Here is a 27,037-nt window from a genome sequence, read left to right on the forward strand (position 1 = left end):
CAATTGTATCTGTTTATGACTGTGGCTGAATTAGCAGGTACCTGAGACTGAGATCAAAGGTCTTACCCTAAGACTTTAGTGTCCTAGATAACAAATCCTTATCAAATTATCTCTTCTGTGCTACTTCCAGGATACAACAGACTAGGTAATAATTAGTAAACTTGAGTCCCCTTCCTTTGTCTTGTTGCTTTATAAAAACCTTGTCCTAAGAATCAATAAATGGAGTTCATCATTCTTCCTTGAACTACCCACATGGCCTGATCATTTCTTATTCACGTCTTCAAATCATGCTAAGTGCTGGACACTGAGCAGCCCATGGCAATCCTCTCAGACATATAAGCTAGAAACCTTGGAGTCCTGGGATTTAAATCTAGAAGGGAACTTCAAGGCCATCCAGTCCATCTCCTTCATTTTATGTGTGTGTAAAACCAGACTACAGGAGGTAAAAGGACTAACCCCAATCAACAGGTCATAATTGGCAGAGCTGGGATTTGAATGTAAATCCATTGATTCCTAATCAAGAACTCCTTCCATTAGTACCCTGTAGTTTAACTCTTTCCTCTCTCTTCTCAGTCCCAAAAGTGGTCAAATCCCATTGATTTTAATTCACGGAACATCTTATTTCTGTCTTTTCCTTTCCATTTCCACTAATATCAGTTTGGTCCAGGTTGTCATTTCTTCTTGCCTAGATTATTATGTTGTTGTTGAATTGTGTCCAGCTCTTATGGACCCCATTTGACATTTTCTTGGCAAAGATACTGGAGTGGTTTGCCATTTCCATCTCCAACTTATTTTATAGATTAGGAAACTGAGGCAAACAGGTTTAAGTGACTTGCCCACAGTCACACTTAGGGTCTGAGCCTAGATTTGAATTCAGGTTTTCCAGATCCCAGGTCCAGCACTCTATCCATTGTGTCACCCAACTGCCCTCTGGATTACCATAATAGTCTCCTAACTTATCTTAACAGCTACCAGTCTTCTGTCTGTCTCTGTCTTTTCTCCCTCTGTATTTCTCTGTCTCTGTATCTCTGGTTCATGAACTATCTTTCTAATTTATCCCTGAAATCAAGCCTTCCTGCTTAGAAACCTTAAGAGATTCTCTATTGTCTATTGAATGGAGTGTAAATTCCCTATCCTGGCATTCAAGGTGTGCCTAAATTTGTTTCCAAATTACCTTTACAGAGTTAACAAATATTAATCCTTTGGCATACCTACTTTATGCTCTGGTCAAACTGGATGACTAACTAGTAGCCATTCTTATTCTGTTCTTTCCCATTGCTCTTAATGCCTGAATTTCTACCTGTTTAAATTCTTTCCTTCTTTCAAGGCCCAGCTCAGGTACCACCTGTCCTATCAAGTCTTTCTGGTTCTCCACAGCTGAAAGAGATCCTTCTCTCCTGTAATTCCTCATGGTACTTTATCTGTATTTCTCTGTTGTACTTATCACATTCTGCCTTCTGTCATGGTTATTTGTACACATCTTCCTTCCCCTTCCACCTTCCCCCACTCCTCTCAGACAGCTAGATGGCGCAGTGGATAGAGTATTGATCCTCAAATCAGGAAGATCTGAATTCAAATCCAACCTCAAACACCTACTTGGGCAAGCTATTTCTCCTTCTTGTTTACTTTATTACATGCCCCAGTATTTTTCCAGCTAAACAGAAGAGAACTAAAAAGAGGACTTGTTTTTATTAGTGATGAACTTCATAGTTTGCTTTTCTAACCACACTATTTACCTTCCTTTGAGCTAATCCAAATTGTACACAAAAGTAAATCAAATTGCCAAAAAAGATTATCTTTTAGGTTGCCACTAAGCTACTGGAAGAAAGAATAGCTGACTCAAAATAGAACAGGTTGCCTCAGAAATTAGTGAGTTCTCTCTCACTACTGGGTTTTGTTCTATCAATTGATCAATCAACAAGCATTGAAGTATTTACTATATTCCAGTCACTGAGTTAAAGGTAGGAGATACAAAGAAAATCCGTAAACAGTCCTTGCTATCAAGGAGCTTACATTCCAATGTCACTTGTTTGTGATGTAGATTCTTGGTCAGGTATAGGTTGGAGTCAATGACATCAAAGCAAATAGAAATAAATCCCTGCTACTTCATATTGACTTAGAAAACCACAACTTAGCATTATCTGTTGTATTGTATTTTTATTTATTTTGTTAAAGATTTCCCAGGTACATTTTAATCTGGTTTGGGCTGTACTGGGAGTTTTTCAGTGCCTTGCAGCCATGTACTCTGATACCTCTACCTCTGTATACTCCTTGAACATAGATAGAGACTGTGGTGGTTTTGTTTATTTGTTTGGGGTTTTTTGTTTTTGTGTTTTTGTTTTTTGCTTTTCTTTGTATGGGTAGGCCTTAGACACTTCTGGATTAGAAGATCTCTGAGGTCTTTTCCTACTCTGGAATGCTCTGAAATTCAAGTATTTATATTTTCAAACCCAAAGAAATAATGTTCACTGTACTTCAGCATGCTATTGGGTAATGTGCTCTGGTCTATATTTTTTCCAATTATTTTGGTATCTTTTTGTTGAATGGGGAAATAAGTTCAAGGAAAAAATGTCACAGTGAAATTGATTTCTTAGCATCTGACACCATTTTTTTTTTTTTTTTGCTTTTTGGAGGGGGGAGGGCAGGGCAATTGGGGTTAAGTGACTTGCCCAAGGTCACATGGCTAGTAAGTGTTAAATGTCTGAGGTCAAATTTGAACTCATATCCTCCTGACTCCAGGGCTGACTGATACTCTATTCACTGTGCTACCTAGCCACTCCTGACACCATAATTCTAAAGGAATTAGTCAATAACTGGAGGTTGAAATCTGCTCTATTTCCTGGTTTGTGACAAAAGAAATGGAAATTACAAAAATTTGTTTTCAAAAGTTTTATTGATGTGTTTTTAAGTCATTAGTCTTTTATTACTCTATTTCATTCCTCCCTCCAAGACTCTCCCTTATGTAACAGGTTTTCCTTTGTTCATGCCCAGATGATGTAACATAGAGGCATCCATGTGGGAGAAGACAGGAATGTAGTTCTGGGAGAAGGCATTCTGCATTTCCCTACGTTGTGGGTGGGAACAACTTCTTTCCATTGACTACATAGCTGGATTGGCTGAGTCTTTAAAACTACCAGACTGGGGCAATCCTTCTATTTTTCTGTTAGCATCCAAAGAGTAAAAGTCCTATTCTCCAATAGTTAATTGAGCTGGGTAAGAAGAAAGACTACTTTTTCCTCTCCCCTTTTATTTTATTTTATTTTTTGCTTTTTGGAGGGCAATTGGGTTAAGTGACTTGCCCAAAGTCACATGGCTAGTAATTGTGTCAAGTGTCTGAGGCCAGATTTGAACTCAGGTCCTCCTGACTCCAGGGCTGATATTCTATTCACTGTACCACCTAGATGCTCCTCCTCCTCCCCTTTTAAACCCCATCTCTAAGAGATGAGCTTGGGATTTGGTCTGTTTCATTTGCAATTTTTTTTGGCTCTAGGTGAAAGTTGTGGGGTTCTTGGACCTAGGCATGAGCCAAGGCAATCTTGGAGGCAGAGTCCCAGGCCAGATGGTGCTGCTAGCCCAGCAGGGAAGTCTTAATAAGGTAGGGTGCCAGTAATGTGGATATAGAGGTGCCCTAAGGGTTAAAAATAATATTAAGGGTTGCTTTCTCAGTACCTTGGGAGGCCCTCCTGAGCCTGAGAGTATACTAAAGTAAACTTTCCCACTTGTTCTGGACCATAACATTCCTTGTCTCCCCCCATCCTGGGTCATAAAATTTCACATCTCCCTTATCTTGTATCATCCATCTTCCTCATTCTGTCCCTAAATCTGCAACCCCCATTTGAAACCCTAAAAATTATATCACCACCCTATAGGCTGTGTAGCTTTCTGTGTATATGTCTGGTCCTTTTCCTATATCAATGCCTTTGTTTAGCTCCCTGCTAAGTCTCAGGCCTGAATGCTTTTGTGTCAATAAAGCTCCCTTTGGCTAAAGAGAAGGTCTAATTGAATTCTTTCAAAAACCTGAATCACCTTTCCCAACTCTGACCTCAGCACCAGAACTCAAGCCCATGGTGGACTTTGGATTTGGAAACTGATGGAACAATAGAGAAACTGAGCTAAACTGGGAACCTAATAATCCTCCTCCCCTCTCCAGAGAATGAGGTGATGTAAGTGAGGATTACTTCCTCTAGGTGTTTGTATATTTGTTCTTATAGTAGCTTTGAATTAAATGTTCCTTGGTTAAAAAAAAAAAACTCATCTATTAAATGGTTAAATGGAATTTGGGTGCAGGGGACCCCTAAAACTCAGGGGACACTATCAATGGAGGATGGAGCCAATAGCAGAGAGACTAGATACTCTCCAAGCCCCCTTAAGGGTACCAGAGAATCTTGGGGGAGGGTTGAACTGTAACACACCTAGCCTTCAGGCAGTGGGGTTAGGGGTGTCACTGTTACACTTATAACAAACAAAAATCGCCCCTTTACTTTCTCTTATTTTCCCTGTTTTTCTTCAAAACGTGGCTCAAAGCCCACCATCTACAGGTGTTTCTCAATTCCTTCCCCAGTTCAGTAGCTAATGCTTTTGTCTTTCAGAGTACCATCCATCCACTTTGTAGTTATCTTGTATGTAGCTAGCTCGTTACACGTTCTCTTCTGTATTGGAATATATACTCCTTTAATGTTGGAGCTGGGTTTGTTTTTGTTTTTGTTTTTTTGCCTTCCTTTTCTTCCCCAACACTTAGCATAATGCCTGACACATTGTAAGCACTTAATAAATGTTTGTCTATGACTGATTGTTGACTGATTAGACCCAGGGCTTAGAAAGTCAAGCAAAACTAATTCATGCAATAACCTTGTCTTTCAGTATATCTATGCCACAATTTAGTTGGTGTGGAGTCAAGAGGTGGTCAAGAGAGATACTTCATTTTCTGTTCCCTAGGGTCAAAATTGGCTATTATAATGAGAACTTGGATTGTGTGTGTGTGTGTGTGTGTTATTTTCATTTACATGACTGTAATTGTGTTTGTCATTCTCTTGGTTATATTGATAAAGATCTACCTTCAAGAGAAGGTAAAAAAGAGATGAGAAGAACATTTATGAGAAAACGATCGTTACTGCGGTATTGGCACTGTCCCTCTTGTTGTTCATCCCACAGAACATTCTATCTCTCTACCTTTCTACTAGCCATACCTTATATCTGGAATTTACTCCTTCATCAGTTCAGCCTCATAGAATCTTTACTTCTTTTAAGATTCAGCCAAAGGCACTACCTTTTACAGGGAATGTTTCCTAGTCTCTTTCAGCTGTGAGTTTTCCCCATCTCTTGTACTTGTTCTGTATATATGTACATAGCACATGTGGTCTGTCCCCAGTAGGAAGTTCCTCAAGAACGTGGGCTTCTTCCCTTTTGTCTTTGCATCTTGACTGCCTAATACAGTGTAAACACTTAATAAATGCTTATTGATTGATTTATTGATTGGCTCCAAACTTAAACAAATTGCTTTCAGAGGGTAAAATATCACAAACCATTCTATTAAAAGGTTTGCATTACTCTCTCCCTCCCTCCTTCACTATGTCTCTCTGTCTCTGTCATTCTTTCTCTCTGTCTCTGTCTCTCTCCTTCCTCCCTCTCCTATTTCTTTCTCTCCCACTCCCTTCACTCTCTCCTACTTGGAAAAATTAGACTAGACCTTGCAAATGACAATGTCCTTATGGGTAATACCACGAGATTACTTTACAAATTATATCATCTCAGAGAAATGTATTCAGTTTAGACATCCAACAAAGATTTTAAGTGCCTACTGGGTGTTGGGGAAGTTGTAGAGTTTATGTTAAACATGTTATGGAATTTATGGTTTAGGAGGAGAAGGAAACATAAGCACAGGTGACTGATATATAATCATACATAGTATATTAGACACAAATAGTGGTTTTACAAAGACAGCTGGGTGACACAGTGAATAAAGTGCCAACCTGGAGTCAGGAAGACTCATCTTTCTAAATTCCAATCCAGCCTAAGATACTTCCTAGCTGTATGACCATGGGCAAGTTACTTAATCCTGTTTGCCTCAGTTTCCTCATTTGTAAAATGAACTGGAGAAGGAAATAGCAAATCACTCCCATATCTTTGCCAAGAAAACCCCAAAAGGGGTCATAAAGATTTGGACATGACTGAAAAATGATTAAAGAACAATAAAACATTGGTACATGAGGTTTAGGAGGCAGTCTTTACTGATTAGTCAATCAGAAAAGACTTCAGAAAGAGTGTGGTTTTGAGTTGTGCTTTAAAGGACAGATAGTAATTCAACAGGTAGAAAAGTGGGGAGAGGGATACCCCTGGTACAAAGAATTAGTCTGAGCAAAAGCACAGGAACTAGAAAGCCCATGGAATGTTTGGGTGGCAGAGAGCAGTTCATTTGGACTGGAGCATACAGTTAGTGGGTCAGGATTATATTTCTAATATACATCCTTTGAAAGGGGCCTTGTGGGAATTGAGAGGAATGGAGCCGAAAGTGGCAGTGGGAATTGAGTAAGCCACACTGACTCCATCTTGTTATTCGATTCTGGGTCTAGTTCAGTTCCCTTCCTATTCAGTGATGGGTCTAGTCCAATTTCTGTCTTGTGAGAAAACTTAATTCAATTCTAGGAATTGTGAGAAGACTTTGTTGCATTGCTTGAACCTAGCCTTGAAGGGCTGGGAAGTTGGACTAGTTCTACTTGCCCTCTAGAGACCCTTAATTAAGCACCTACGTTTTGCTGGCCAAAAACCCAGTCAGATCCAGAGATTGAAGCAAGGAGTTTTTTTTTTCTTCACAATTGTACATCTCAAGAAACCCATATGTCTTATCTAAAAATGGGCCCTGCACTGATCAATCAGTTATTGTTTCCATGTTCCTTTGATTGTTCACAGACACATGGGGGAAATGGGACACTTCTTTTTCTAACTTCAAGGAATTTCATCCTCCCCCTCCCAACTTAGAAAGTCTTTAATCTTTCCTCCAATTAGAAATCAGATGACCTAATTTTGTAACCCACTTAATTATCTTTTAATTAATTGATCTTATTTGATTAATTGTTTTTAAATGTATAAAAGTCTGTTTCCCCCTGTATTTGGGGTCCAATGCCAAAGTTGAAGAAGGTGACTAGTCTTGATTTTTTTTGGCAATTGGAATGCATTGCTTAACAAATTGATATGTTCAGAAGCTTGAATCTTTGTTTCCTCAGTCATTTTATCTTCCACCTGCCACAACTTAATGCCAAATTTGCATTATGTTAAACTTGAAAATTAGACAGCTATTTGGAGCAGGTAATATGGATTTGTCATTGTTGGGAATTGTTAATTACTCCTCTGGCTATAACAGATTGTCAAGACAGTCTCAACACTGGAGATCATTGTGAAGAAGAAAATAGGAAATCAACCTTAAATGTATCAGGAGTGGTATACAGAGTGTGAAAAAAACAACTTGAGAGAGCATTAGCATTGTGGTTAGAGTGATGGAGGTGATGCAGAGTGGAGGCATAGGCAAAAAGGGGAGAGAGAGCACATGGTGTGATCATGAGTCGGTGTACTTGGGAGTGGATATTTATTGAAAGGGCACAGGCATACTTGGGTGAGGATATCTAGTAGTTTGTAGGTAAGTTCTGGTGGCATTCAGGTGGGATGAGTTTGCTTTTAAGATGAATCTTGATTTGGGGAACCCAGGAGGATTGAGGATGGCATACTGAGGCTTGTGCCCCCAGTTTATACAGCTTGTTGGTGAGATTGTGTGCACAGAGGGTCCTGGGACTTTCCACCCAGAGTGATTACAGCACTTGGTCAACAATAAAGAAAAAACACTGGCAGATAATGTATCTGAATGGCACCATTATGATCTTTGAAGGAACATCTGGTGGGACATGCAAATGGACCTGGAGTTTGAAAAGTAATTGCAATCAGTGTCAGTATATGGATCTATAACATTTCATACCAAATTTTACCCTCCAAGAAGTAATATAATATTACAATTTCAAAGACTTCTTCCTTTAGGTATAGAAAGACATTAGAGATATGCCATTCTGGAAACAGGAGAGGTAGTCAAAAGAATCACGAAATCTCAGAGGAATCTCAGGAATTATCCAGATTAGCCTGTATACTGAATAGAAATCCTCTCTATGACCTTCTTGAAAAGCAGTCATCTAGTCTCTTCTTGGAGGCTGCCAACTGGGGCTTCCCAACACTTTTGGATAACTCTGGAAGTTTCTCCTTGGGTCAAGCTAAAATCTGCCTGCATAACTTTCAGATAGTGATTTTAACCTGCTCCCCCCACCATGTTCCTCTCCAATGCTCTGTGTTGTTTATTTTCAATTCTTTGGAAACTGTTGGGTTCCATGTCTCCCAGTCATGCATAATCACCAATAGAACATTAATGTTAGAGAGATGATCCTTTGTTTCTGGGTGAAGCTTGGGAGGTCCTTGAAGGAATCTATAAACTTTCCAAGGGCAATCAATATACCCCACACTTTTTATATTTTATTCTAGGCCCATTTTATTGTCTGTCAGAAGCAGTGAGACAGTACAGTAGATAGCATTCTGGGCCTGGAGTTAGGAAGGCCACAGTTCAAATCTGGCACCAGACACTAACTAGCTGCATGACCTTGGACAAGTCATTTTAATTTTTCTCTGCCTGAGTTTCCTCAACTGGAAAATAAGGATAAAAATAGCACCTACCTCCTAGGGTTGTTTTGTGGATCAAATGAGGATATTTGTGAAGTGCTTAGCATGGTCCCTGACACATAGTAGGTCTTAAATGTTTATTCCTTTCCCCTTCTCCTGTCATCACATACCTACTAATGCATATAGGTTGTCCATCCACCCTATATCATAATCTAGGTAATAGTCTTCATCCATTTGATCTTTTCTGTGTCAAGACTAAGTTTTCTGAGTAGGGGCTTTGCAATGCTTTGGGGCTTGATGCATGAGTGCAATATTACAGATAGGATCCCACAGATAAGAGAGGACCTCCATATCTACAGGAAATCTCAACTTGGATTCTACACTGGCTCTCCTCCATCAGAGCAGCACATTTTGCAAACATGGTTCCCTACGTCATGCCTCACTTGGTGTTTATGATCAGAAGGTCATTGAATGAGGTTATTTTTCTTGTTATATCTTTTGAGAATTCTTGAATGATTTCAATATATGTATAGGAAAGCCTTTATTAGAAGAAAATATTTAAGGTAGCATCTACCAAAGCAAATGCTTTTTCATAATCAACCAACAATAAGTACAACAAGATCTCATGTTCTCTATACCTTTAAGTCAATTGTGTGACAGTAAAGATTGGTTCATTGCAAAATATAATTTATGAAAGCTTGTCTTCTAATATCTTCATCCATGTAGGATGCCCTTGATGTAGATGACTTAAAGACATTCAGTAGTTGTTGATGTTTTCTCTGTTGCTTTTTCAGGGTATTAATGAAGTCTGAGTTTTTCCCACACCTTACCTTCCTTTGCATACTTTGCAATTCTATCTTTGAATATATTCACAGTTGTATTGCCTCTAGCACTGACCTCTTTCATGTATAGTTGGCCCAATCCAGCTATTTTTCCCATCTTTCCCCTCTTTTTCCTCCTGTCTTCACACTCTATAATCACATTCAGTACTATAGTGTTCAAATGTTGCAACTACCTTGATGGTGAAAGAAATTTGTTATAAAAATCTTTTAGGGAGTGGCTAGGTGGCACAGTGAGTAGAGCACTGGCCCCGGAGTCAGAAGAACCCGAGTTCGGTTCCAGCCTCAGACACTTAACACCCACACACACAAAAAAACTAGGCCAAGTTACTTAACCCCAACTGCCCTTCAAAAAACAAAAAAAAATCTTTTAGATTATCTAAAACTAAAAGCTAGTATTATATGCAATGGAGATACACTAAATCCTTTCCCAATAAATGTGGTAGTGAAGCAAAGATGCTCATTCTCATTGCTATTATTTGGTATTGTTCTAGAAGTGCTAGCTACAGTAACAAAGCAAGAGAAAGAAATTAAAAGTATGAAAGTAGGTAATGGGGAGATAAAACAATCCTTATTTACTGATGATGTGATAGTATATTGAAAAATCCTAGGGAGTCAGCACAGATACCAATTGAGACAGTAGTTTCTACAAAGTTTCAGGCTACAAAATAAAACTTTATAAATCAATGGTATTTCTATATAATAAGAAAACACAAGAAGCAAAAAATAGAAAGGGAATTGTAAGTCCAAATAACTACAAAATGTATAAACTATCCGGGGATCAATCTACCAAAGCACACAAAAGACTTGTATAGATTCAACTACAACATGCTCCTTAAAGAAATAAGAACAACTTAAATAGCTGAATGCATATTTAGTGTTCGTGGCTGAGCTGTGCCAATAATAATAAAAATGACAATAATTCCAAAGTTAATTTATACTTTTAATGTTATTCCAATCAAATCACCAAGGGGATATTTTATAGAACTTGATAAAATAAGAAAATTTATAATGACAAAATTTATTTGGAAAACAAAGGATATAGAATATCAAGAAAGATGATGAAAAGTAATAGAGATGGAATAACACTTTCAAACTCAAACCATATTATAAAGCATCAGTCATCAAAACCAACTAGTACTAGTTTAAAAAAATAGGCCAATAGATCAATGAAATAGACTAGACAAGGGAGAATCAGAACCAAAGGAACTCAATAACCCAGTTAGTGTTTGAGAAGTGGGAAACAAAAATTTTGGGGAAAACACCTCCTTATTTGATAAAAAAAAAACTTCTAGGAAAATTGGAAAGCAATCTGGCAGAAATTAGGTTAGGACCAACACCTTATACCATATTCCACAATATATTCTACATGGATACATGATCTTAATATTAAAAATAAGACTATAAGAAGAATTGAAGAGGATCATATAATATGCCTCTCATAGGCATGGGTAGGAGACATATTTCTAGCTAAACAAGAGATAAAGGTAATTATAAAAGATAAAATATATAACTTTGATTATATGAACTGAAATGCTTTAGCACAGACAAAATTAATGCACCTAGGATAAGAAGAAAGGTGGTCAAGTGGGAAAAAATTTTGTATCAAATTTCTCCGATAAAATATGTGTAGATATATACATATGTGTACAATATATGTACATATGTAATAATAATTTTCCTATATATAAGTATTCAAAATCAATAAATGGTTCTCAAAGAATTGCCAAGTATTGTCAACCACATGAAAGAATGCTCCAAATCATTACTAATAAGAGAAATACAAATTGAAACAACCCTAAGAGTTCACCTCACACCCTGTAAATTGGTAAAGATGACAGAAAATGACAAGAGTCAATGTTGGAAAGTTTGTGGAATAATAAACCCACTAATACACTATTGGTGGAGCAATGGGATGGTACAACCATTTTGGAAAGCAAGATGGAATCATGCAAATAAAGTGACCAAGATGTCCATTCCCTTTGAACCAGAGACTCGATTCCTAGGCTATACCCTAAGGAAGCCATCAATAAGAAGAAAATTCCCATATACTCCAAATATTTATAATAATTTTTTGTGATAGCAAAGAATCTTAAACAAAGTAGATGTGCCTACCAGTTGGTGAATATGTAAACAAATTGTGGTACGTGACTGTAATGGAATATTACTGTGCCGTAAGAAATGATATATGTGATGAATACAAAGAAGCATGGAAATACTACATAAACTGACGCAGAGTGAAATAAGCAAAACTATGACAACAATATACATGGCTACAACAATGTAAATGTAAAGAACAATAACATACCAAAAGAAAGTGAATGTAACATCATAAATATCAAGCGCCCCTCAACCCACCCTTTAGTGAAGGTGGCAGACCCACAGGTGTTACACACTGCCTGTGTTTTTGGCCTTTTCCAATGTACCAGATCCTATTTGTTATATGGGCTGGTTCTCTGGGAGGGGGAAGGAGAAGGATACTGAGGGATAACTATGATGATATAAAAAAACACAATACATCAATAAAAAAAACCTACTGTAAAAATCTTAGTTATTTTCCATTTTTTTCTTTCTGTTTGTTATTCTCCTTTAATTTTACCTTCAAGATGACTTTGCTTAGTTGAATCTCTTGCCAAACTTTTGCACTAATTTTACTCTCCTTTGCTTCTCTCTGCTTTAGGAGGCAATATATTCATAATCATCCATCATCTTTCTTCATGGGACTTTATAATATAAATGAGTTTATATTCTAAACCAGCATTGTCTTTGGCTGCCATCTCTCTCTGCTTGGTAAATAAATCAAGTGTTTGCTGACTTAAGCACTTTTAAGACTCTTCTCTTCTTATTATGGCAATTGATTTACATCAGTTAAACTTCTGAATAAAATTATTATAGTAGTTGCCAGTGTCATTTCTGCTGTCCATTAGTCACTGTCATTATCAGTTACTGATTTAACTAGTTCAGCATGGACTTGTTTAAATTATATGACATGTTTCCTTATTATTATTCTTTCTTTTAGCTCATTCCTAACTCTGGTCTCTGTTCTGACAAGTTGGTGGTAGGGTTGTGCACAGACAGCTGATTTGAGGATTACTCTAACATCAATGAGTTTTTTTCTACACGTTAAAATAAAATATATTTCACTTGTCATGATGCTATTTGGTGCTCACTTTGTCTAATACCTATAGATTCTTTTCTTAAAGTATTTAAAAAAGCTTACATCAAAATCCACCCCTGTACCTTGATCCCCCTTTCCTCTTTCTAGTGCCACAGAAATCCCAGCTCCTGTCCATGGAGGTTTACTCAGGCCTTGACAGACAACTTGGCCACAGCACTTCAAGAGCAAAGGCCTGTTGGGGGCTGCAAACTAGAAGCATCAGAATTGTAAACTTCCAGTGCTGGGGAAAATAAACTCTGAACAGCTGGGCCAAAAAACTGAGAACAAAAGAAATGGAATGGGTCACCAGGACAGGATACTGTGTGTATGGGGTCCGGTGTAGTACTCTACCAAGCCTGAGGGAAGGAGCACAGCATCCAGCTGGGGCTAGTTCTGACCATCCAAAAGTCAGTTGGAGCAGACCTAGGCTATGAATTGTGAATTGTACACTGGAAGGAAGCCAAGACTCTTTGAGATTTAGCCCCCAAGGAAACATCAATTAGAGTGAAGAGAGTCAGGAAGTGAATAATAAGGAAAATAAAGGGGAAGGGGATTGAAAGTACCAAAGGTTTCAGGAAGAAGAAAACTCAGATACCTTGAACATAATCAGGAAAACAGTAACAATTGTAGGAAATATGATCTTCAGTTCTAGTAAATGAGTTCAGGTATCTATTAAAAAACACTACAAAATAAAGGAAAATGATTCCAGCACTTGATGAGACAGAGGACCTTGTGGAATTTGAGAAGAATATGGAACTACAACACACTATTCTTGAGTAGTTTAAAAGAGAAATGAGAATTATGAGAGCAAAATTTATGTCCTACAAAGTAATAATAACAAACAGAATAGAAAAACTTGTATCTGCACTGGCAAGCCTTACCAAAGAAACAAAAAGAAAACAATAGTTTGGGAATACAAATACAGAAAAAAAAGGGACCTAGAAAAAGAGAAGCAAAAAACAATATCATTAAAAGAAAATGTTCTCATTATACAAGCAAAACATGCTCAACTCAGATACGATGTGCAGAGACAACAGAAAATTAAGATCATGTCTCCCAGAAGAACACAGTAGGACAAAAATTCTTAACACCATAATAAGGAAATAATAGAAGAGAATGCTTAGGACTTCTAAATATGGCAAATTAAATTCCCACCAAAAGAATAGTGGTTAAATTGAACAATTCAGTTCAGAAACAAACTCTGTAAGACGTCATGAAAAGACCTTCAAATACAAAGAAAAAAAATTGGGAAACACAGGACTGTTTCACATTCACAAGAAAAAGGAGGAGAGAATTTGTATTGAAGAGTAATGGAGCTCAGGATGTAGCCCACGGTGATCTATTCTGCAAATCTGAGCGAAACCATACAGGACAAAAGATGGATGTTAAATAATAAAGAAGAGTTTGAAATATTTTAAGGAAAAAAACCTTAACTGAAAAGATTATTTGGTACCCCAAACAACAGAAATGGAGGAGGAGTGAATAAATTCAGCAATCAAGAACACTTAACAGCAATATAGAGAACAGACAACAGAGAGACCAGTAAGAGACTTCTTTCTAAATGTATATAGGGAGATGGAGTGAAGGCAGAAATCTGGTGCAGGTAACAGTGAATAGGCAGATAGAGAATGTTGTTGACAGAACCTGGGAACACAATGCCTATAGGTGAATTCTTTTGTTGGACCATATTACATGATGGAAAGACATATAAAAGGGAGAGTGGGGGAAGAAGGGGGATAGAGAGAAGTAGGAGATGTTCTGGGATGAAATTAAGAGTTAGCAATGAGGGGAAAGGTGACTTCTGTGGTCTCAGAAAGGGAAATTCCTATAGAGGAGAGGGTGAAGAGGGCGGAAAAATTAAAAATTTGGGGGGAAGGAAGGAGGCATCATTTTGGAAGTGGGAGGGGATTCTACTGATGAATGCTCCTATAAGTGAAGGGAGATAGTGAAAGGAGATGAGGACCTTGTACTTGATGAGGCTGGGGGGATTTGGTGCTGAGAGGTAGAAAGTTAGAACCCTTGGGGGCAACTGGCATCTGGAGGAGTAGGAGAGCATAGATACAGGGAGGAAATTTCCAGGCAAATGCAGAAAAAAGGTCAACAAGAGAGGCTATGTGGCATTGATCAGAGATGGTAGGAGAGGGTCCCTACCAAAGGGTAATGTCTTCTCTGACACCTGCAATGATTGGCATTGATCTCGAAAATGAACCACAATGGGAAAAGCCTTGCAAGGCAGTGGCAGAAAGTTCCTAGAGAGGAGAGCCTAGTATAGATACCTTGGAAACTTTGATTGCTTGAAGAATAAAGATACAAGAGAGAACAGATGATTATAGGGGGTCATGAATCAGAGAATGAGGGTTTCTAGAGTAAACAAAAAGAGAAGATGGATAATGAAGAGAGTGAGAGAAATTCTTTTTTTGGAAAGGGTTACAAAAAATAAAACTTGAAAACTTAGGAACAGGTGTAGCTGAAGGGGAGGAGAGGAAGAGCAAATATCAAATCAGAAAAGGAGATCAGGGATGAGGGGAAGAAAGTCAGTGGAAATATGACCATCTTTTAAAAAAAATGAAAGCAACTAAAGGAACATAATACTGTGTTTATAGCAGAGTAGGGAACTTGAAACTGAAACACTTTTGCACAGATGACATTAATGAATCTAGGATAAGAAAAAAAGTTTGTATCAAATTTTTCTTATAGGGGTTTGGTATCCAAGATATATGAAAATTAGTAAATATATAAGACTAATAGTCTTTCCCTAATAGATAAATGGTTAAAGGATATGAACAAACAATTCTCAAAAGAAGAATTGCAAAGTATTCACAATCACATTTTAAAAAATGCTACAAATCCTTAACAATAACAGAAATGCAAATCCCTGAGGTTTCACTTCATACCCTGCAATTTGACAAAAATGACAAAAAAAATGCAATGTCAATGGTGTGGAAGGATAGGTTCACTCATATGTTGTTGGTAGAGTTGTGAAATTATACAACTATTTTGGAAAGGAATTTGGAATTATGTGACAAAGTGACTAAGCTGCCCATATCCTTGTAATCTGAGACTCCATTACCAAGCTTCTACTCCAAGGAAGCCATTGATGAGAAGTCCCCATATACTCTAAAATATTTATAGCTGTGTTTTTGATAGCAAAGCCCATCAGTTGGGGAATGGCTAAACAAATTGTGATACATGAATGTAATAGAATATTATTGTACTTTAAGGATTTCTGTGATGAGTACAGAGAAGCATGGAAAGATTTGTATGAACTGATACAAAATGAAGCAAGCAAAGCAAAAAATATATAGTGCCAACAGCAGTATAAAGGGAAGGAGCAAATATATTAAAAAATAACCCTAAAAGTTAATGTAACAAAATTATAAAGAACAAGTGAGACTTAAATGAAGATATATGAGAAGATAGGTCCACAGGTGTTACTTATGGCACAGGTTTTGGATCTTTTTCAATATATCAAACAGTTGAGCTGAGTTTTTCCCACTTTTTCCTCTCCAAGAAATAATGTCATATGGTATGGTTTTATGGAAGCAGGAGGGGGAGGGACACATGGGATGCTATGGTGATATAAGAAACAGAAAATGTCAACAAAACCATATTATTTTTAAAAAGTATTTTTGATATAGAAACATGAAGCTTCTGTGTAGGGTATGTCTTTAGACTTTTTCAGTCCTTCCTGATTTCCACTTTTTAATATTTCTCATGATCCTTACCCATTCTTGTCTTTCTGCTGAATCACCTAATATAAAAATGTATATTGGTTTACTTTGGATGGTCTTCTTAAGCTCTGTATAGAATTTCTCTAACTCTTCATCCTTAGCAACTAATGGTGATACACAAAATGCATTTATTTTCATGATGGTTTTCTTGGAACTATTTCTCATGAGCATTTCAATACAAGAGGATAAAATTCGTGTATGCAAAGGCAGCTCAGAAGATCATTATGCAGAAGAGGTACTTGGGATGCTTGAAATCAGTGATTCCAAGAGAGGAGTTGAGAAGGGAGATGTTTCTTGTTGCCTTTAGGCATCTGATAAAGCCAATTCTGCCAATTCCTTCCCTTTTTTCTTCAAGGGAAGAGGTGAGCTTGCAATCTCCTTTTGTTGTCATTATTTTGCTTGAAATTAGAATGTTGAGGCTGAAGTGATTTAGCTTCTCCAACACTGTGTCCACCTAGTCACTAGACGAGTCTAGAGAGACTAGACATTTAGAAAGCTAAGTTTAAGTTAAAGGTTGTGGACAGTGTGTCATGGTTATTGCTGAAGATGAAGAGGGCTGCATGAATTGAGGATTGAGGTATAGTTTCTACTTTCATCTTGTTGACAAGAATAGCATGAGAGACTTTGTCAAATACTTTGGTGAATTTCCACAAAAAGAGGTGATAGACTCAGGTACAGCCCGAAGTATACACACACACACACACACACACACACACACACGCACGCACACAAAGATGCACACACATATACACACATTTGGAGACCAGATTAAAGTCCAAATTTGGACATTAGCCATCATTAGTATGTATGTATGTATGTGTGTGTATGTACATGTGTATGTATGTGTGTATATATGTCTGTATGCACACATGCATGAAAATATGTTGCAGGAATTTGTTTTGCCTGAATACACATATTGGAATGGGCTTTGTTTTTCTTGCTTTCTCAACGTGTAGGAGAGAATTTTCAACTAAAAATATAATTGAAAAAATAAACAAGTGCTTTGGTGAAATTCAGGTGTATTGTGTCTATTGAATTTCCTTGATCTTCCAATCCAGGGATGAGGAACCTTTGACCTCAAGGCCACATGTGGCCCTCTAGGTCCTCAGTTGTGGTCTTTTGACTGAGTCCAAGTTTGAAAGAACAAATCCTTTTATTGAGTGGATTTGTTCTGTGAAGTTTGGATTTAATTAAAGGGCCGCACTGAAGGACCTAGAGGACCACATGTGACTCAAGGCTGCAGGTTCCCCCCTCTGTACCAGACCACCAACTTGTTTAAAAAAAGGAAATGAGATTAATTTGGCATAATATGTTCTTGATTGTTTCCCTTTTTAAATGCTCACAAACCATCCCTTCATAAATAAGCATTATTAGTTTCTAGGAATTGTAGTCAAATGCAATGGCCTATGGCTGGAAGACCCTAATCTCTTCCCTTCGATATTCCAACATCTTTTAAACATTTCTCTTTGGGCTCAGTTATTCAACTAATTTTGAATTCAACTAGTTTGAATTGAACTGTAACTATCCAGCCCACATTTCTCCATCTTGTTCCAAAGGGTCTCTGTTAAATGCAGTGCTGAAATCTGGATATTCCATGTTTATGATATTCCTCTAAATCTCCTAGTCTAGTAACTTTTCAGAATAGAAAATTAAATTAATCTAGTGTGGCTTATTCTTTAACCCATTCGCCTTTCCAACATGGTGGTGTGGAATCATAGGACCTAGGTTCAAATCCCGATTCTGCCATTCACTTACTACCTGGATAGTGGATTACTTTGGACCTCAGGTTCCTTATTTGTAAAATGAAGGAGATATACTATGATCTCTAAGGCTTTAAACTGTATCATCCTGTATCTACTTACTTCAGAGTTAAGGTTTCAAAGACGAAGTCTTGAGAATTCCTGAGGGCAATTTCTGCCCCAGACACTTACTAGCTATATGACCATTGGGCAAGTCACTTGACTTCTCTGTGCCTCAGTTTCCTCATCTGTAAATTGGAGATAATAATAACAGCTGCCTCAGATGGCTGTCATGAGAATCAAATGAGACAATATTTGTAAAACACTTTGCAAACCTTAAAGCTCGATAGAAATGCCAGTCATTATTCCTGACGTTTATAGGACAAAATCAGATGGTCAAAAAGGTAGCAGCATTTTGATTGATCTTTTCCTCTGGAGGGATCCCATACATTTCCAGAAGAGCTAGGTGAGGCAGCAGAAAGATCACTGAATTTAGAGTCAGAGGAACTGAGTCAAAATCTCAGCTCTGCATCTAATAGGCAAATTCATTTCTTTGGGCCTCCTTGTCTAAAGACCTTGTCTAAAGAAGAAGAAATAGGAGTGATAACCTCAAAAGTCCTTTCTAGGGAGCAGCTAGGTGTCGAAGTGAATAGAGCACCAGCCCTGGAGTCAGGAGGACCTGAGTTCAAATCCAGCCTCAGACACTTGATGTACTTACTAGCCATGTGACTTTGGGCAAGTCACTTAATCTCAATTGCCCTCCAAAAAGAAAAAAAAGTCCTTCCTAGTTTTATATTCATGATCTTATGAAATACCTTGAAGCCTCTCTATAAAATGATAGATGGCTTTGTGGTGAGTAAGATGTAATAGGAGGGAAACTGAGGCATATTTCTCCAAGCAAGATAACAGTTTGTTAACAGTGATATGTATAGCTATTAATAAAGTGGGTTAGACTGACCCCCTCAGTTAGATTAGCAACCATGAGGACAAGAGAAAAAAAACACAAAACCTTCTTCATTGAGATGCAGGAAAGGAGGAGTCCTACGTAGTTGGAGAATGTTATAATTGGCTACAGCTGGAAAAGGTTGATGAGCCCTCAGTCATAGATGCTCACACCCCTCTGACAATTAAAAAATGTTAATTGCTATTTTAATGGGCCTCAATTGCCTCTAGTAATTTTGGCTAGAAAATCTCTAACACCCCAATTGGGACCACCAAGTTAATCATCCCTTTTGGGGAAATCAAACCACCTCTAATTTTATAAAGAGAGACAAAGGCAAAAGAACTGTCCCTGGGGAGGGACTCAGCCTAAACTGGTTTCTGTTTAAAGGTAAGCAAAATGGAGGCCCCAAATTCAACTGGTTAGCCAGCAAATGTCCAGGGAGCTAGTGGGGATCCCTCTTAACCACACCTTTAAGCCAATTTAGACTGGGAGAGACCCTGTTTTTGAGCTTAACTGAGAAATGGGCCTTTGACAAAATGGGAATAGGGCTGCTTACAGAGTGGAAACAATTATTAAATTATAACAACATAATTCTAACTTCCTCAGTTTTCAGTGGGTTCATTTTGCTACTCTTGTACTGAAATCCAAGACATAGTTCTTCAATAGACCTACCTCAGTGAATTCTATATTTTCAAGGGAAATCAGTTTCTCTTTCAAATTATTTTTGTCCCTTCTATCAGGGATTTCCCAAATGACTAAGCTGTTGTTTTTCATTCTTGTTTTAAGTCCATCGGGCACCATTGCTTATATCTAAAGAGTCAGGCTACAACCTTACTGTTACCAAGCTCCTAGCCCAGGCATTAGGTCCATTTATTCTCCGTATGTATTTTTTTTTTTTTTGCCAAGTAGAGATAACTGGAAGTTCATAACTTTTCCTTTCAGATATAACACCTATCAGGGCATGTCATAACTGTTCCTAGAACTGTAATCCCTCAGTGGTGATCCAATCTATATTCCATCTTCCAAACTGGGAGTTTCTCCTGTGTTGTCTGAACCCTTGCCCTTCTCATGCCCCTACAAATTAAGGCTCACCATAGGCCAGGAGTTGGAGAGCCTGTGGCCACTAGGCCACACGTGGCCTTAGAATTCAGTCAAATGGCCTCACCTGAAGATCTAGAGGGCCGTGTGTGGCCCAGAGGCCACAGGCTCTCTACCTCTGCCTTAGGCCAAACCTTTAGAAATCCCTGCCCAGAGTAACTTCCAAACATCTGCATCTGGTGCAGGGATTTATACCTAAAGTCCAAAGACATGCACTCTTTCAGATAGCACATCATTACATCACCCTCCCTGACTCATATCACCAACCATTCAGAACATGGATGGCATTTACTTTTATTCCACATTCTATTATCCACATAACATGTATGCGCTCTCCTCAGAAGCTCTTCCAAACCTTTTCATCCCTCTTCAAACCTCCCATGGTTTTACCTCTCCCCACCCTCTCAGCAGAAAACCTTGTCTCACATTTTATAGGAAAAAAAACCTAATTCCATTCACCATGTGCTCCCTCTTCCCTCCTCTTCCTCATCTCCTGTCACTCAGGTGCCTTCTCCCACATTCTCTTCCTTCGACTGGTCTCAGGTAATGAAATGGCCTTACTCCTTACCAAGGCTAACTCCTCTATCTGCTCAAACGGCCCCATTCCATCTCATCTCTTCCAACAGATTTTCCCCTCTGTTAGCTCCACTCTTTCATTTATTTTCAATCTCTCCCTGTCTTGCTAACTCATTTCTTATTGCCTACAGAAATTCCCATGTCTCCCCAATCCTGGAAAAAAAACAAAACCCTCACTCGATCCTTCCATCTATTTTCTCTCCCCTCACTCTCTTCTTAACCCCTTACAATCTGGCTTCTGACCACTGAACTCCTCTCTCCAAAGTAATTAATTATCTCAAATCTGGCCTCAGACACCTACCTACTAGTTGTGTGACCTTGGCAAAATCACTTAACTGTTTGCCTCAGTTTTCTTATCTGTAAAATGAGCTGGAGGAGGACGTAGGAAACCACTCCAATATCTCCACCAAGAAAACCCCAAATGGGATCATGAAGAGCCTGGACATGACTGAAATGACTAAATGACAAAACTGGCAAATACAAGGCCTCTCAATGCTCCTTCTCCTTGACTTCTCTACAGCCTTTGACACTGTTGATCACTTTCTATTCCTTGATATGTTCTTCTCTCTAGGATTTCAGGATACCACTCTCTGCTGGTTCTCCTACCTATCTGACCAATTCTTCTCTGTCTCCTTTGCTGGTCTTCTTACAGATCACACCCTCTAACTGTAAGTGTCCCTCAGGGTTATATCCTCATGAATATTTTATAGATTTACTGATTGTACTATTACCTTTGCCCATTCTAGGGGGTGGGACTAGGTCAGCCAATGACTGAAGCCCTCTCAGCCCAGAGGAATGAGAAAATATACAGAAGTAAAGTCTCAGGTTGCAAGGAGCCAGGAGCAAACTTTGGGTCTCATGACTCATAGAGTTACTAGTATTTAGTTCAAAATACCAAGCCAACAGGGGTCAAATAAAGTCTCAGTCTGCTTACTAGGACACTAGATTAGTAATGATTCAGCAACAAGTTCCAAAGGGAAAGCAGGAAAACAGTTCAAAACATCAGACTCAAGTTTAAAGAAACCAGATGCCCCAACAGGTTTGAGCTTGAACCTCACATACCATTTATCACAATTGTGGGCAGCAAAGGGACGTTGTCTCTGGCAGACATGGGGGATGAAATGTCAATAGCTTTGCTCTGCCCTGCCAGTCTTGTCAATGGAAGCTCCCAGGGTAGTGATTTGTGTGGACTACAATCAATATGATAGAAATGGAAAAGAACTGAAAAGAATCTTCTCACTTTATATAAAATCAGATGCTAAAGTTATAGCTCAGAAAAAGTCTAAGGAGTTCATAAGACAGTTTTACTCTAAGCCTGAGGACTTCTGTTGGCTGATTTTTGTGATTTAAATGAATAAGAAGAGCAGCTAGATGTCACAATAAATAGAGCACCGACCCTAGAGTCAGGAGGACCTGAGTTCAAATGTGATCTCAGGCACTTGACACTTACTAGCAGTGTGACCTTAGGCAAGTCACTTAACCCCAATTGCCTTACCTTCCTCCCTCCTCCCAAAAAATGAATAAGAGAAACCTTAGGGCTGTGTATTTAAGATAAACTTGTCTCATCTACTTCTCTCCTTACTACTCAATACCATGATAGTGCTGGCATCCTCTTCAGCATTTGTCTATGATAACAGCCCTGCCCTCGTTTTTGTTTTTTTTTTCACCTTTTGGAGGGCAACTGGGGTTAAGTGACTTGGCCAAAGTAACACGGCTAGTAAGTGTGTCAAGTGTCTGAGGCCAGATTTCACCTCAGGTCCTCCTGACTCCAGGGCCCTCCTTGTTTTTTTTTTTTTTTTTAAGCAATTGGGGTTACGTAACTTGCTCAAGGTTACACTGCCAGTTATTTTTGTGTGGGTGCTGAGTATCTGAGGCTGGAACCTATCCCAAGTCTCCCGACACTGGGGCCAACGCTCTTACTCACTGTGCCACCTAGCTGCCCCCCTCCTTGTTTTCTTGAAGGACTTTCCATGTCCCATTGCCCCTAGTCACTTCTAGCAATTCCAGTTTAGGAAAAAGCTGTGTTTTGATGGGAGCTGACATCACTATATTTTAGATGCCTTTATACTTTGATGACCAAAGATTAAGGATGACCTCCAGAGACCTAACTGTGTTACTACCTAACTATGAGGTCTCATGCAAAGTGATTGACTCAGTCTCCTTATCCTTAAAATGGGGATATGCCTGACATAGAAAGGAGATTACAGGCATACCTTGTTTTATTGTGCTTCACAGGTATTGCATTTTTTTTTTTCAAACAGATTGTGACAATCCTGGGTCAAGCAACTCTATTGGCACCATTTTTCCAACAGCATATGCTTACATCTCTGTGTCATGTTTTTTTTGGGTAATTTTTACAGTATTTAAAACTTCATCATTATTCTTATGTTTATTATGGTGATCTGTGATCAGTGATCTTTGATGCTACTATTGTAATTGTTTTGGGGTACCATGAACCAAGCCTTTATTAGATGGTAAACTTAAATTGATACATTTTGTATGTTCTGACTGCTCTACCTATCTGCTGCTCCTCATCTTTCTCCCTTTCCTAGGATCTCTCTTTCCTGAGACACAGCAATACTGAAATCAGGCCATTTAATCTCCTACAATGGTATAACGGTAATGGGAATTTGAAGATCTTCCCTACTCCTTAATTAGCCTAAGGAAATTTGAAGACCTTCCCTGCTTTGAAAATAAACTCTGCCCCCTAATAGGTTGAATGTAATCACATGGAACCTGTGGTAGGAGGAGTTTGTTGAAGGGTGAGGAAGAGGCCATAGGAAGCTGGGAGTCAGAGCAGCTAGATGGTTGAGAGGAGAGTACTCTTCTCAGGGAAACAGAAAGGCTTGTGAGCAAATATTGGTATGATGTTGGTGTTTAGGGGAAGGCTGAAGGATGGTGTGACTCTCTGTGCTATTATGGCTTATTAACTTCTTTGTTACTATGATGGAATCGACTTACTGGTTTTGGGATTCAGTTTTCTTGTGTCTGAATGAATGTTTTGCTTCTGTTTTCTCTATAGAGAGTCTGTTATATTTTGAGATTGAACACTATACTGCTATATTTATAGTGACTGTGGTGCTGTGAATATTGATTGCATTGGTGCCACAAATGACCTCTAAGTGTTAAAGTGAAAGGAAAAGTCCATGGATAAGGCAAATTTCATTGTTGTCTTATTTTAAGAAATTGCCACAGTCATCCCAACCTTCAGCAACCACCACCTTTATCAGTCAACAGCCATCAACCCTGAGGCAAGACCCTCCACCAGCAAAAAGATTATAACTTGTTGAAGGTCAAATGATGGTTAGCATCTTTTAGCAATGAAATTTTTTATTTTTAAAATTAAGTGATATACATTGTTTTTTTAGACACAATACTATTGTACACTTAATAGACTACAGTACAGTTGGAAACCAAAAAGTTTGTTTGATTCACTTTTTGTGATATTTGCTTTATTGTAGTATTCTGGAATCAAACCCACAATATCTCTGAGGTATGCCTGTATTATGTTGCTCAAATGAAAGAACAGGTATTTTGACTTCAACTAATGTATACAAAAAGATACATAACATTTTTGATATAATAATTACAAGCAAACATTTACTTTCTGTAAAAGTTATAAATGAAAGATCAAATAAAACTAAAAACATAACAAGCCAATATCTATCTTTTTAAAATTTCCTTAACCAATACAACAATAATAATAGCTAACAATTATACAACACTTCAAGACTTGCAAAGTGCTTTACAGATATAATCTCATTTTTATGCTCACAACAACCCTGGGTGGTAGGTGCTATTACTATCTCCATTTTATAGGTTGAGGAAACAGGCTGATAGAGGTTAAGTGACTTGCCCAGGGTCATACAGATAGTAAGTGTCTAAGGCTGAATTTGAACTTAGCTCTTCCTGATTCCAGATCCAGTACTCTATCTACCTGTCTAACATTAATAGTAACAACAAAATGCAGCAAAACAAAACAAAAAACCCAGTATCTATAGCAGTAAAATCAGTATTTTGGTTTTGATCTATGATTGATCTTAGGTAATACCAATGTGAGAATTTACTGTTATTTGGAGCTTTGGATCTCTGTTCATTATATCCAAAGAGGAAAGATGGATGACATACCAGTTTGTAAAAAGAGAGAGCAAACACTACTCCCCTCCCCCCTGCCGCTGCTTAGTTGCCTAAGGCTTTCGAAAAGGAAGTAAAGGACAAATGACATTAAAATTTTCAGGGAAACTAAGTTTAGTTCAGCAGAAATTCTGATTCAAACCAGAATGGAAACATTACTGAAACATATAATAAAAATAAGTAGCATTTATAGAGTATTTCCTATGTACCGGGCATTTTCCTAAGGCTATCTCATTTGGTCTTCACAACAACCCTGGGAGGCAGGATCTGTCATTATTCCCATTTTACAATTGAGGAAACTGAAGTAAAGGTTAAGTCACTTGTCCAAAGGTAGACAGCTAATAAATGTCTGAGGATGGATTTGAACTTAGCTCTTCTGGACTCCAGATCTGGCACTTAACCCTCTGTGCTACCTGTAAATTCAATGCAATATATAATTTCTAAGTACTTGGTCCATGTAGAGCCTTTGAAATATTTTCAAGAATCTGTGTGATTTTTATTTTGCATTTATTTTATACACATTTCATATTTATTTACCCATGTACATGAATGTTGTTTCCTATTAATAGAATGTGGTCCATGAAGGAAGGTATTGATTTATTTTGTTTTGGTTTCCTCAGCATCTAGTACAGTACCTGGTGCACAGGACTAAATAAGTGTGTGTTAAATGAAAAGCAAAAGAAACTCTGTGTTTGTGTGTGTGTAGTTGCTCCTTCCACTGACTTTTCCACTTATCTCTAGTAATAAATGGAACAAGAAGCCTCAAACTGGCTCCTGGGGAGGTGGAGTATATGGTTTGTAAACAATAGATCATAGGTGGAGAGTTAGAGTCCCGCTGAGAATGAGAGTGACATGAACGAAGGGATGAAAAGGCATTTATCAAGCACTCCCTATGTACAAGGCACTTTGTTAAGTACTAGATGCAAATACAAGCAAGTGAGATAGTCCCTGTCCTCAAGGAGCTTATGTTCTCCTAGCAGAAGGCAACATATAAAGGGGTTGATGGCATTGGGGGGTGGAGGGGAGTGGGATGGGGGTGTGTGGTAAACATGGGGCTGTATGGTTTGGAAAAGGTAGGTAAACAGCCTGGTGTTGGCCAAAACAAGGTGAAAGCTCACCTATCAGAGCCCCAAATTCCTGGGGTGGAGTTCAAGTCCAAGTTCCCAAGGGAGGATGATGAGGACAATCAGAGTGTAAGTGGCATGTTTTAGGAGAAAAGAATGACTGTCATTGTGAGAGACAGACACAGAGACACAGAGAGAGAGACAGACAGAGACAGTGAGAAAGAGAGGGGGGAGGGAGAGAGGAAGAGAGACAGAGATACAGAGTGAGACAGAGACAGAAGGGTTCACACAGAGATTCCTGGGCAGTTTGAGAAGCCTCAGGTTTAGATGTCTGAAAGTTTATGGCTGATTATGGGCATGGATTTCTGAAGGGTGACAACCTCTCTATTTTATAGTTTACAGTCATGAGTTGCTAAAATCAGTTGCTCAGTGGCCAACTTCCTGGCACACAGTCTGTCACAGCCCCCTCTCTTTCCATCCTGGCAGGGCTTACCAGAGCTAGTACCCAACTGACACAGGGAAAATGTACAACTTGGTCCTAGACGTTGAAAGGGAAGGGACTTCAGAGGCCATCTAATATAGCAAACTCATTTTCTAGGTGAGGAAGTTCAGGCCCAAGTCAGTGACGAGATTTGACCCATGTTACCCAGACAGTGTCAAAGATAGAATTTAAACTCACATGCTTCTTCTGGCAAAAACTCAGGTCAAAATCCCTCTTCTTTTGATTAAAAAATAGAATAAAAAGAGTATGTTGCATGAAGAGTGACTCATGGGAGAGCAAACCAGAAAAGAACATTTTATTCATTTGTTTACAGGAGAAAATACTACACTCATCCCCTTACATAGGGTTAGTCATCATGCCATTGTGGCAAAAGGGTAGACTTTTACTTTTTTTTTTTTAAAGCAATCGGGGTTAAGTAACTTGCTCAAGGTTACACGGCCAGTTATTATTTCTGGGTGTGGTGCTGAGTATCTGAGCCCGGATTTGATCCAGGTCATCCTGACACTGGAGCAGGTGCTCTTACTCGCTGAGCCACCTGGCCGCCCCTAAGCAATTGGGGTTAAGTAACTTGCTCAAGGTTACACAGCCAGGTGTTTCTGGGTGGG

The 27,037-nt window shown here is 38.5% G+C and overlaps 1 long non-coding RNA gene across 5 annotated transcripts in view; it reads left to right on the plus strand.

The window, feature by feature from the left end:
* The window catches only part of LOC138146895 (uncharacterized), a 107,097-nt gene that overhangs the window by 33,939 nt on the left and 46,121 nt on the right, over positions 1-27,037 (plus strand). Inside the window, exon 3 of one of the 5 annotated variants that reach the window (XR_011164630.1) lies at positions 3,491-3,595. The exons of the other annotated variants lie outside the window; for them this stretch is intronic. This is a non-coding gene — a long non-coding RNA (uncharacterized lncRNA). The remainder of the gene's footprint in view (positions 1-3,490; positions 3,596-27,037) is intronic. 5 annotated transcript variants of the gene reach the window in all.

The sequence above is a fragment of the Petaurus breviceps genome, unplaced genomic scaffold (genome assembly GCF_028583685.1).
Source record: "Petaurus breviceps papuanus isolate PSGF00001 unplaced genomic scaffold, PetGlider_PUasm1.0 90775, whole genome shotgun sequence".
Lineage (NCBI taxonomy): Eukaryota > Metazoa > Chordata > Mammalia > Diprotodontia > Petauridae > Petaurus > Petaurus breviceps.